Here is a 12,466-nt window from a genome sequence, read left to right as displayed (position 1 = left end):
ATACATTTATTTGACTATTTTTGTCACAAGAGTGACTTGATGAAGTGGTCTGATTCGACGTTTGAAGGATGGAAGGCTGAGCCCGAGGTCAGGGGTTCGAATCCCACAACAAATGTTTCTTTTGTTTTCTTTTGGTTATATATATATATATATATATGTCTCGTATACCTACATATATATATATATATATATTTGTTTGCATATTTTGTCACAAGAGTGGCTTGGTTCAGTGGTTGAGGACTAAGAAACTAAGCTTAAGATCATAGGGTCGAACCCTCGTATCCATGCATTTTGTGTTTATCCTTTCTTTTTGTGTGTTTTGCGTACGCACGCTTTCATATACCGTATATATCTATGTATATATCCGTATGTCTTTGTATATGTCTGTACATATCTGTATGTGTATATATGTATACCGTATGTACATATCTGTGTATATTTTTGTCTGTATATGAATATATGTATACCGTATATGCATGTCTGTGTATATTGTCGTATTTGTATGTATTTTGTCTATACATGGTATATGTATATGGTATTTGCTTCGAACATACAATTCCTTCTTTCATTTTGTGCATCTATCGCACAATAATCTCACTTCATGCACCTACCACATAAATGCATCAGATTCAATCGCCCTGTCTTGGGCATCGCACTGTTTTGTGCATCATTAGATTCAATCGCCCTGTCTTGGGCATCGCACTGTCTTGTGCATCATCCAATTCAATCGCCCTGTCTTGGGCATCGCACTGTCTTGTGCATCAAATTCAATCGCACTATCTTGTGTATCATCAAATTCAATCGCACTGTCTTGTGCATCATCAAATTCAATCGCACTGTCTTGGGCATCGTACTGTCTTAGGCATCGCACTATCTTGTGCATCATCAAATTCAATCACCTTGTCTTGGGCATCGCACTGTCTTGTGCATCCAATTCAATCGCACTATCTTGTGCATCCCTACATCGCACTATCTTGTGCACCCCCCACTTGCACTGTCTTGTGCACCCGTATTGTGCTATCTTGCGCATTCACCCATATCGCACTGTCTTGTGCACCCGCATTGTGCTGCATTACGCTATTCTGCGCATTCACTCAAATCGGTTAAAAATAGTCAGGTGTGCTTATCTGTTTACACCACCCCGGTTAAAATACAGTCAGGTGCGCCTGTCTGTTAACACCACCCCAGTTAGAATACAGTCAGGTGAGTCTGTCTGTTTACATCACCCCGGTTAGAATACAGTCAGGTGAGCCTGTCTGTTTACACCACCCAAATCGGTTAAAAACAGCAGGTGAGCCTGTCTGTTTACACCACCTCTCCTCCTCTCGCGTGAGACACGTTAGGATTGCAAATCGATTAAAAACAGCAAGTGTTCCTGGTGTTTACACCATCTTTCCTCCTTACATTTTGTGCATCTAACGCACAATAAAGCACCTACCGCACAATTTTGATTCCATCGCACTGTCTTGTACAATTTCAATTTAATCGCACAATCTTGTGCATTACACCATCTTGTGCACTCCCTTGGTCTAGGAGACCTTAAATCCTCTAAAGGTGCAATTCCTTTGGTGTTTGTCGTGCCCGAACGACTTCAGGTGATCTAGTATAACCACCTGCCTGTGTTTGCAATGAGTTCCTATGAGACCAACTACGACGGTGGAAACTAGAGTTCAAATGGCAATGCCTAGAATGCAAAAGGTTTGGAATTTCAGAGACTAAAGTCTGGTTTAAATACCCAGGGGTGTATCCCCGGCTTGAAATCTGTATGGCAGCCCCATAGGTTGAGATAGCATGTATGCGCCTCAATTCTGGATACTGAACCAACCTAGTCTGTCACCCCGTTGGAGAATAGGGAAAGTTGTGAATATGATCAGGAAGAAAAGCAGCATCGGTGGCTTCTACATGTAGAGGTTACCCCTTGTCATTCTACCATACCTTCTTCCACTTGCATGAGACGCGTTTGGATTTCGAATCCACCTTTACTCCTTTCACGTGAAACGTGTTAGGATGTGACGTTTACTTGGTTAAAACATTCCCCCTCTCCGTATAAAATATGGTTAGGTACACCTGTTGGTTACACCATTGTCATTTTCTCTGGTTAAAACCTTCCTTCTCTCCGTATAAAATACGTTGAGATACGCCTGTTGGTTACACCATTGTCATTTTCTCTGGTTAAAACCTTCCCTCTCTCCGTATAAAATACGTTGAGATACGCCTGTTGGTTACACCATTGTCATTTTCTACTTGGTTAAAACCTTCCCCCTCTCCGTATAAAATACGGTTAGGTACGCCTGTTGGTTACACCATTGTCATTTTCTACTTGGTTAAAACCTTCTCCCTCTCCGTATAAAATACGGTTAGGTACGCCTGTTGGTTACACCATTGTCATTTTCTCTGGTTAAAACCTTCCCTCTCTCCGTATAAAATACGTTGAGATACGCTTGTTGGTTACACCATTGTCATTTTTTACTTGGTTAAAACCTTCCCCATCTCCGTATAAAATATGGTTAGGTACGCCTGTTGGTTACACCATTGTCATTCTTGTTGGTTAAAACCTTCCCTCTCTTCGTATAAAATACATTGAGATACACCTGTTGGTCACACCATTGTCATTTTCTCTGGTTAAAACCTTCACTCTCTCCGTATAAAATACGTTGAGATACATCTGTTGGTTACACCATTGTCATTTTCTACTTGGTTAAAACCTTCCCCCTCTCCGTATAAAATACGGTTAGGTGCGCTTGTTGGTTACACCATTATTTTTTTACCTGGTTAAAACCTTCCCCCTCTCCGTATTAAATACGGTTAGGTATGCCTGTTGGTTACACCATTGTTGTTCTCCTTGGTTAAAACCTTTCTCCTCTCCGTATGAGATACGATTAAGTACGCTTGTTGGTTATACCGCCATTCCTCCTATCGCGTGAACCGCGTTGGGATTGCAAGTTTACTCGGTTAAAAACATCAAGTGCGTCTGGTGTTTACACCATTTTTCCTCCTTTCGCGTGAGACGCGTTAGGCTGTTGTTTCACTCGGTTAAAATTATGTTGTGACACATTTGTATGTGATCTTGTGGCACATTTAATGCAATGCACCCCCTGTTATGTTTCATATCATTTACACGAAGCTTGCCTCTTCATTGTTGTCATCTTCATATCTTTATCATCACTCCATGGCATTGTATTGCATTGCATAATCATGAATTTTCAAACAACTGGCTTCGCAAAGCGTGTAAGTCCAACCTTCAAACTGTATTTTGAGCATGTCACTTCCATTCTGCCCCTGAACTACGCTGGTTTGATTCCTTGCAAAAGGATACGTAGGCAACCTTCGGGTTCAACCACATGAATTGCATCCTGTTTGATTGCCCAAGTCTTACGGCCTTGTCAAAAGGGTCGTTTTCGGGCTTTGACATTCACTCACGTCATGCAATGACTTCGAGCTCTGTCAAAGAGGGGCAACTGTAGACACCCCATTTTGACCGGCCCTAAGACTTGGGCACTTTCTTTTGACCACCCACTGATAAAAATTAGAATATGTCATTTTATGAATTTCTCAGCCGAAAAATCAAATTGAAGCTTTAATCCCAAACCTCACCTATTTTGGTCAAATTATTTTATATCACTAATATTTTATCAATTTGTAGTATTTTATAATTTTTATCTAATTTTATGTGTGTGTACACATTTTTAGGTGTTTTTTATATAAAATAATAAAAAAAAATAAAAAAAGAAAAAGAAAATAAAGAAAAGAAAAAGAGAGGGTCAGATGAGGATAATGGGTTTTGGGATGGAAAAGGATTTTGTTTTTGCTGGATTCAAAGGGGATTAGTGTGGACACTGTGATGATAAGTTTTGGGTGGAAAATAATTCGGTGAAGTGGGTTTGAAAAGTGGTGGAGGAAATTGAAAAAAAAGGAGGGCAGGTGAGAGTGGGTGGAGAGGAGACACCTAACAAACACACTATCTCTCCCTCTTCAGAATAATTGAGGTCTGTGGACACCAGGGATGTGGATTTTTTATGATTGTTGGCATGGTGGGTGATAAACAATTAAAAAATCTCTCTCTTTATATTTTCCAACTTGTTTGAAGCAAAAGGAGGGAGGGGAGGACAACACATGCAAAAAGGCTCTCAGTCTCATCTCTCTCTAGCTGGGTCTCTCTCTCCACACATACACACTGCACACACACTCACGGCAGCAGCACACCACACACATGCACAACATACACTCTAACCACACCACCACTGCCATCCCAACACACATGCACAACATCACTCAACACACCCATTCACCACTGAACACACACACACGGGTTTAGAGAGAGAGGCCACACACTCATCACCCACACACTTCATACACCACACCACACTACCCATGCACACACACCATTCACACTACACATGCACACACGGCAAACCCAGCCACTGCTACACACACAGACACACAACACACAGCTCTCTCTCACACTTAAAACACACATGCATACATATTGATACACATTCACACACCCAAGAGGGACACCCAACAGATGCATACACGCTGAACACATACACACACAAACTCACCTCTCTCTTTGGGGGCTGCTATCACACTACACACACCCATGGAGATCACACGGCACACAGGATAGACACACAGACACACGGTTTTGAGAGGGGAAGATCCATACACATGCGGTCTCTCGCCATTTTTCAGCTCACTCTCTCTCTCTTTGAACTTGATCTCTCTCAGGCTAGTTCTTCACCCACACATAACACACACGAGGCACACACACACAGCCAATATACATTCACACACATGCATACACATTGATAGATTTTCACACACCCAGCACACATGGATACGGGGACTCACACACACACGACAGCTCTCTCTCTCTCTCTCTCTCTCTCTCTCTCCATGCAAAACCAACTTCTATCTCTCTCTCCGGGTTTCGGGCTGCAAGACCGAATAGACCACCAATCTCTTCCTCTCTCTGGTTCTATCTATCTCAAACACACACACACACATACAGAAAGGAAGGGCTTTCATCTTCTCCCTCTCGGCACCTCTCTCTCTTTCTCATGCACACGAAGTCGGTTTTCTTACCCAGGAAACCTTGTGATGGTGTTAGACATACATACCTGAATCAAGTTGATATAATTGTTGCTTCTTAGTGTTGCTGCAGGTGTTGGTTTTGCCCAGTTTCTAGTGATACCATGTGCATTATTGTTCCGAAGTGCGGCTGTTGCTTCGAATAATAACTCATGTGGATGTCATTCACGTTAGGTTGGTGCATTTTTGATTGGCCGGTGGGTCGGCTTGACAGTGGGCCGGTTTTGTTTGAGTGTTGATGGGGCCTCCATTGATGATGAATACATGGGCCGAGGCATGAGGACCGATGGTTATTTGCAAGTTGATGAATGGCCGGGGATTTCAAACTTTTATTTTTTATTTTGATTTTGAGTGTTTTGTGAGGTTTTATTTTGTTTTATTATTTCTTCCTCCTCTTTTATTTGGATCTATAATATTTAAAGTGTTGTAATAATCTCCTCACCCCATTTCTTTCTATCCCATTCTTTAATCGCTTTCCCTAACTGTACATATGTATATATCTGACATGCCATGCATATCTATACTTTTACATTCATGTCTCATGCATTAAGATTCGGCTACATTTACATATGTGGATTTAATCAATTCTTCTGTGATTCTATGCGCTACCTCATGTTATTGAGATGATTCACATGCCATATTTTAAAAGCCGAATCTTTAGTGCATCTCATGAGTGAATTGCATTAGGATTCTGTATATAAGATCATGCATATTTTTACTAACTTTGTTTTGTAGTTGCTCGAGGGACGTCGGTCAATCTGTGAGTTTTTATGCTTTAGCATCCTATTTGTGTGTGTTTTTCTTACTATGTGTTAGTATTCTACCATGAGGCTACTTGCTTATTTGATGTAACTGTATGAATGCCTGTGAATGAAGGCTTGTTGTTTGAATTGGAATAATTCAATAAATGTACGTTTTAAGCCCACTTTGCAGTGGCAAATTTACAAACTTTAAGCCCACTTTGTCAAGTGGCAAATTCAAACCCTTTTCGAAAAACAAATATGAAGTTGAATTGCGCCAATTTGAGCAAACTAGTCTATACTTGTATGCTTCACATAGTAAATTTTAGGATTTATTCAATAATCAGAACATGAACATATAAAGAAAATAAAAAGTCATATCATAGTTTAGTAGAGACCGATCTTTTGATCGGGTGAGCGAGGGTGCTCATTATTGACCTTCTCCTCTCATACCTAAGGTTCTGAGCCAAGCATCCTTGATTACGACGAACAGTGGCATTGGCACCGAGTCATGGGTTTCCTAATTTCCCAAAATATTAGGTGGCGACTCTGAGATCTGATGACGCAGTCCATTTTTGACAAAATTGCAATAAAATGGATTTTTCATAAAAGTTGTCAAATCTAGACTCTCATCTACGTTTCACATTGCACTCGTGAAACTTGAGATCAAAGAGATCTCGGGAGTCTGAACTGTTTAATGCACGCGCCCCCCCCCGGGCATGTTATAGAGGGGCAACTGTAGACACCTCATTTTTGACTGTCCTCAAGACTTGGACGTCACTATTTGAACACTCGGTGATCATCCATGTTCGTGTTTGTCTTGAGTTCTCGGAGGTCTCGGCCATGTGCCTTGCCTCAAGACCTCTCGACTTGCCTGTTTTGTGTTTGGTTTTGCAACAAACACTTGTGTTTTGCTTTTGAGGAGCAGGGAATGGCTTGTTGGCCATCCCCACATCTCACAGGCCATGGCTTGAGGCCATCGGCCATTGTTTTGTTGCCATCGGCCAAATGTTTGGTCGGTCGGCACTCATTTTGGTCGGTCGACCATTTATTTGGTCAATTTGGCATTTTTGGCTGGCCGACCACTGTGCATCTACTTTTGGCAGATATTTTGTGCCAACTGTGCTAGCTGGCACCCACTTTGCTAGCTGTCACCCACTTTGCACCCCCTCCATACACGTGTATGGAGGGATTTCACTCTTGCTTAGCTTGTTTTGTAAGCTTTGCAAGAGTGATCCTCTATAAAGGGAGGCCTTCGCGTGTATGGAGGGATTTCACTCTTGCTTAGCTTGTTTTGTAAGCTTTGCAAGAGTGATCCTCTATAAAGGAAGGCCTTCTCCTCCCTCCTCAAGGGTTAGAGGTTTGAGCTCCAGAGGTCTGGAATAGGGTTAGAAATAGTGTATCTATCTATCTCTATATCTGCCTCTCTTTTTGCCTTTGTGTGTGTTTATGTGTGTTTTGTTCTTACTTTTGTGCATAAACACCTAGTATCACACCTTACCTTGGTTGCTGAAGTGCCAAAGGGTTGTTGTTAAGGTTTTTGAGTGGATTTAAGCTTGGAAAGGCTGCTGGAGCTCTATTCTTGAAGAGGTCTACAAGGGCAAGACTCTTACCCCTTTATTCCCCATTCTTGCACTATCTTTTAACCTATCTTGCATCTGTTTTTGAGCTTAGTGTATAACATATAAAAGTTCTGATTTTATTAGTTTTAGAACTTTGTTTAAGATTGCTTTGGTGTTTGGGGTTGTTTGACCCCTCTTAGGCCTTGTTTGGCCTCCATTTTGTGCTACTTTGGTGAGCTCCGGGACCACCTTGTTTGGGCCTCCTCACCACAGAAATACCTGGATTTCAGTGGTAGGGATAGTGTTTTCAGGTCCTAAGAAGGAGAGGGTCATCCCCTCTCCTTGTTGTCTTCAAAAGTTGTCATTTTAGCCTCATGTGTGAACACCATTATTGAGTTCATGTTGGCCATGTCTTAGCTAGTATTTGTGTTTATTTTGCTATGATATAGCACCGTTTTAAGTTGGTTTAGACACACCATGCATGCTTAGCATACTTGTCTTGTAATGCCATGAAATTGCCTTAACATGCTTTGTGCTTTGAGCCTTGTTTTTAACATGATTTTGGCTTAGCTTTGTGAAGCTTTTGCACATGTTTTGATGTGCTTGAGGTCTAATTTTGGTCATTTGGGTCATCCATGACTTACTTTATATAGCCACCATGCAATCTCCCCCGTAGGCCTTGAGTATTGGATCCTCTAGCATGCTCTACTTGCATCATTTCAGTGGTTTGGCACCATTAGTCATGTCATTTCAGTCCATATAACATGCTTGTATACTTGCATTTATGGCTCCTTTGATGTTTTAAAAGGTTTGTGTTTTGTGCTCCATGTTTGGACCCTTTTGCATGCCTTTAGACTTAGGCCATTTAAATGCCATTTAGGTGTGCCTTTGACCTTATTTTGGTCTGTCTTGGGGTGGTTTTGAGTCCCCATGGCCCTTTGGGACTTGCTTCATATAGCCATGGTTTAAGCCCCTTGGATTGCCTTGAGTTTTGGACATAGTTGCATGCCTTGTTCGTCTTGTTTAGTTGGTTTGGCACCATCCTTAACATGATTTTCAGAGCTTAGTATGCTTGCCATATGTCCATGTTTGTCCCTTTTAAGTGTGCTTAAAAGTTGCTTCTTTATGCTTAAGTCTTGAACCATGTATCTATGCATGCTTGTATGTACATTTGTCTTCATGTGCTTAGCATATTAGCCACTATTGTGGGCTTAAAAGTTGTTCTTTGATGCATAAGTATTGGACCTTGCGTGCATGAATGTTTGGGTGTACATTCGCCTTGCATGTTGTCACACACTAGACACCTTTGTATGTTGTTGCATGCTTAGGTGGTAGTGCATTTGGCATGCATTCCTTTTGCTTTGGTTGCTTAACATGTCACATGTCTTGCATGTTTGTTTGTTTGCATTACAATTTGCATTCTTGTTAGCTTGCATACTTGTTACATGTTTGCATACTTTCCTCCATGTTCATGTTGCATACTAGCCTATATGCTTAGGTTGCATTTGGCATGCATGCCTTGTCTCTTGAATCAATTATGATAGAGGTTGGGTCCATTTGTTTGTTTGGTTTGCATTACTTTTGACATTAAAATGCATACTTGGCCTCTTTGGCCATCACGCATTGAAATGCGCGATTGGTGGCCCGAGGGTTGAGGATCATCCTCCTTTGAGTCATGAACATGATGAGGAGCGTGTTAGTGCACACATTTGCTTGAAATGCATTGCCATGCCATGTTTGCCCTCTACTGTTGTCAAAACAGGATTCTGCAGGCATACATGGTCGGCCGACCATCTCTATTGCCGACCGACCAAACATTTGAGGCCAAGAGCCATATCAACGGTCGATGACCTTTCTACCATGGTTGGTGATGTCACCCTTTGGTCGGTGATGCTCCACAGTGTTCAGAGAGTGTTCCTTGAGACTTGTGTAATTTTCAGAAGAGCAGAGCAGGGTTAACAGAGGCAGCTTGTGCATGGTGACGGATTTCCGAGCAAACCCAAGCACGCATGCATTGGACCCCCTTCCCGAGGCTGTTTTATTGCTTTCTTAGCTTAGTTAATTTGCTTAACTAGTTAAGTGGTCTGTAATAATTAATTAGCTTGCAGGTTAATTAATTTGTATTATTCTTTTGGCCCCTCCAAGCGAGGGCGAATGTGTAATAAGTGTGAGTGTGTGTGTGCATGTCTTCCAACCTCCATTTCTTTCTCCCTTTTACTTACCTACTTTTGATTGTTAGTACTAGGATATATTTAATTTAGCATACCTTATGCTATGCATGCGTGCATTCATTCATCAGTATTGCATGCACCGGGCTCGGCGCATCATGCTAACTGCATAGTATTTCAAATCTAACTTAAATATATGTTACTTGTTGCATTTCACATGCCATCCTAGGATTAGCCGAGCCTATTCTAGATTGCATTTTGCCTATGATGCATTAGCCATTTAACATAGATTTGGATCATACGTTTGATTGCTAACATGTTCTTTGTTTTGGCTCGGAGTACGCTGTAAGTATTTATGCTTTAGCATCTCGCATGAGTGTGAATGTTAATATGACAGCATGCTTACCATGTGGCTATGTGCTTATGTGATATTACTACCTGAATGCCTGTGAGTGAAGGTTAGATTGCTTGAATTGGAACAACTCGTTGAAATCCGTATTTTAGCCTACTTGCGAGTAGCAAATTTTGAACCATTTTTCCGAACAAACGGATATGCAATGCTTTGTTCCAAATTAGGCGATCTAGTCTATACTTTAGTGTTGTGCGCATCACATAGTAAGATTAGCTAATTAATCGGAATAAGAACGCATAATGTTTTCAAAACTAGATATCATGGTTAGTAGATGCCGATCTTTGATCGGACGAGCGGGGGTGCTCATAGCTGACCTTCCCCAATCGTACCCAAGTTCCCGAGCCGAGCAACTTTGGTGATGACGAACATGTGGCCTTAGGCAACGAGTCAGGGTTTCTTAAATTTTTCAAAAATAAAACATTTAGGTGGCGACTCTGTATCTGGCAAAGCAGTCCATGTTTGATACTTCTTTTTAAAAATCTGTTTTTCAAAATGATTTGCCGGATTTAGACTCTTTGGTGATTTATCAATCTCATATCGCATATTGTGAGATCAGATTAAGAACCGTGACAATCTAAGTCCGAACTGTAGCATGAGGCCCATGGGCGCGTCTACAGCGAGGAACCAATCACACGTGTTTTCCTTAAGTGGCTTCGCTCGATCCACGCTATCTGCGCTCGAGCGTACATTCATCATTCTCAAGTTTTTTACAGAAGCAGCCTTCGCTTGAACGAGGACTCCTTCGCTCGAGCAAGACAAAAAACTTAAAAAAAATACAACTCGATAAAACCATGTTTGTCCATGTGATTGACAAGACTAAGGGACCTAACACCCTTTGAATTGTGGAAGAAAAATCTATATTGTCATGAAAATTATAAATAATTATTGCCATCAGAAGGGATATATGGTCGAAATATTTCACAGTTCCATTGCAATACATCAGCAAAATGGACTCAAAGCCCTTGCGCAATGTCCCAAACATCATATGGCAGTTTTAAATTGAATGAACTATTTATCAGACCCCAACTACTTTCTTTTCTATTTCTTTTTCCACCCATTTTTGGAAGTAATATTGACATTATTTTGGGACAAGCAAAAAAGAAATAGCAACGATATTTATAAGCTTTAACCAAATTAATATGTGTCACAAACACTTAATTCATAGCTTTACAGTACCCTGACATAAAACACAGTCCTTGAAATAGGTGATACCTTTGAATCAAACAATCAACATTGAATCAATAAGAGGAAAAGACATGAATGCATGTAATCTGTTTAAGTGCATCTTTCAGCTTCTACTTATGCATTTTACCATAATACTGTGCCTAACAATGGGACAAGCAATTTACCATACTTCTTTTATTTTATAATTATTTTTTTAAAGAAAAAGAAAAAGAAAAAGAAAAAGAAAAAGAAAAAGAAAAGAAGACAGAAATAAAATTAAGCTAACAAACATAGCTCATATGTACAAGTTATACAACTGAATTTTTCATAAATAAACGTCGATGTATATTAGATTCGGTACAACCAACCAACAATAGGATTTCAATATCCGATTTACCTCAGCAAAATCAGCAACTTACAGTGATCGATCCAAATAGATCCTCAATGATTTATTGCAGCAACCAGAAAGCTTTTAGTCTCAGGGTTTGATTAGGGTTAGGCTGAGAGAAAGAGATCCTGCTTTGGAAAATAACCCTAAATACGTAATTCGCGATTCGAAAACCGTAGAGGGAAATTCCTGAAATTCGAACCCGTAGCTAAATTACGATGCAGAGTTCCAAACAAGTTTTTTTTTGGATCCAGGTCCAAGTCCAGCGCAAACCGCCCCATCTGATTAGGATTTAGACAGTCCCAACCCGATGCCCAAACACACCCTTTCGTCCCCGATGATGGTTCTCCTCTCGGGCAATGGCTTAAAAACTCTCTCTCTCTCTCTCTCTCCCCGCTAATTTCTGATATCTCTCTAGAGTGTATTCGTAGGAATGACAATGCGCGCAATGGGGGTGGATATTAATTTTTCATTCTCATTTCCTTATAATAAATTTTTTTTATTGTCCATTTCTTATTTTTTATGGGTATCATCCTTTTTATTTTTTAATGAGTATGGATTTTTCCCAACCTACTTTGATTCTCATTTTTATTTTTTATATTTAATGTTAACAATCACTTTTTTTTTAAGGTTCACAACAAAAACTAAATATACCTTCAATCTTTTTTCTTTCTTTTTTAATATATTTAATGTTAACAATTTATTTATTTTTTTTGGTTCACAACAAAAGTTAAATATACCTTCAATCTTTTTTTTTTCTTTTTTAATATATTTAATGTTAACAACTTATTTATTTATTTTTATTTTTTTAAGGTTCACAACAAAAGCTAAATATACATTCAATATTATTTTATTTTATTTGGTTCAACAACAAAATCAAATACACATTAATTAATTAATTAAAAAGTTTGTTTTATAATAATCAAATATATAATTTTGAG

The sequence above is a fragment of the Camellia sinensis genome, chromosome 3, assembly GCF_055761805.1.
Source record: "Camellia sinensis isolate YWXY chromosome 3, ASM5576180v1, whole genome shotgun sequence".
NCBI lineage: Eukaryota > Viridiplantae > Streptophyta > Magnoliopsida > Ericales > Theaceae > Camellia > Camellia sinensis.
Note: the sequence above shows the minus strand (reverse complement) of the source record.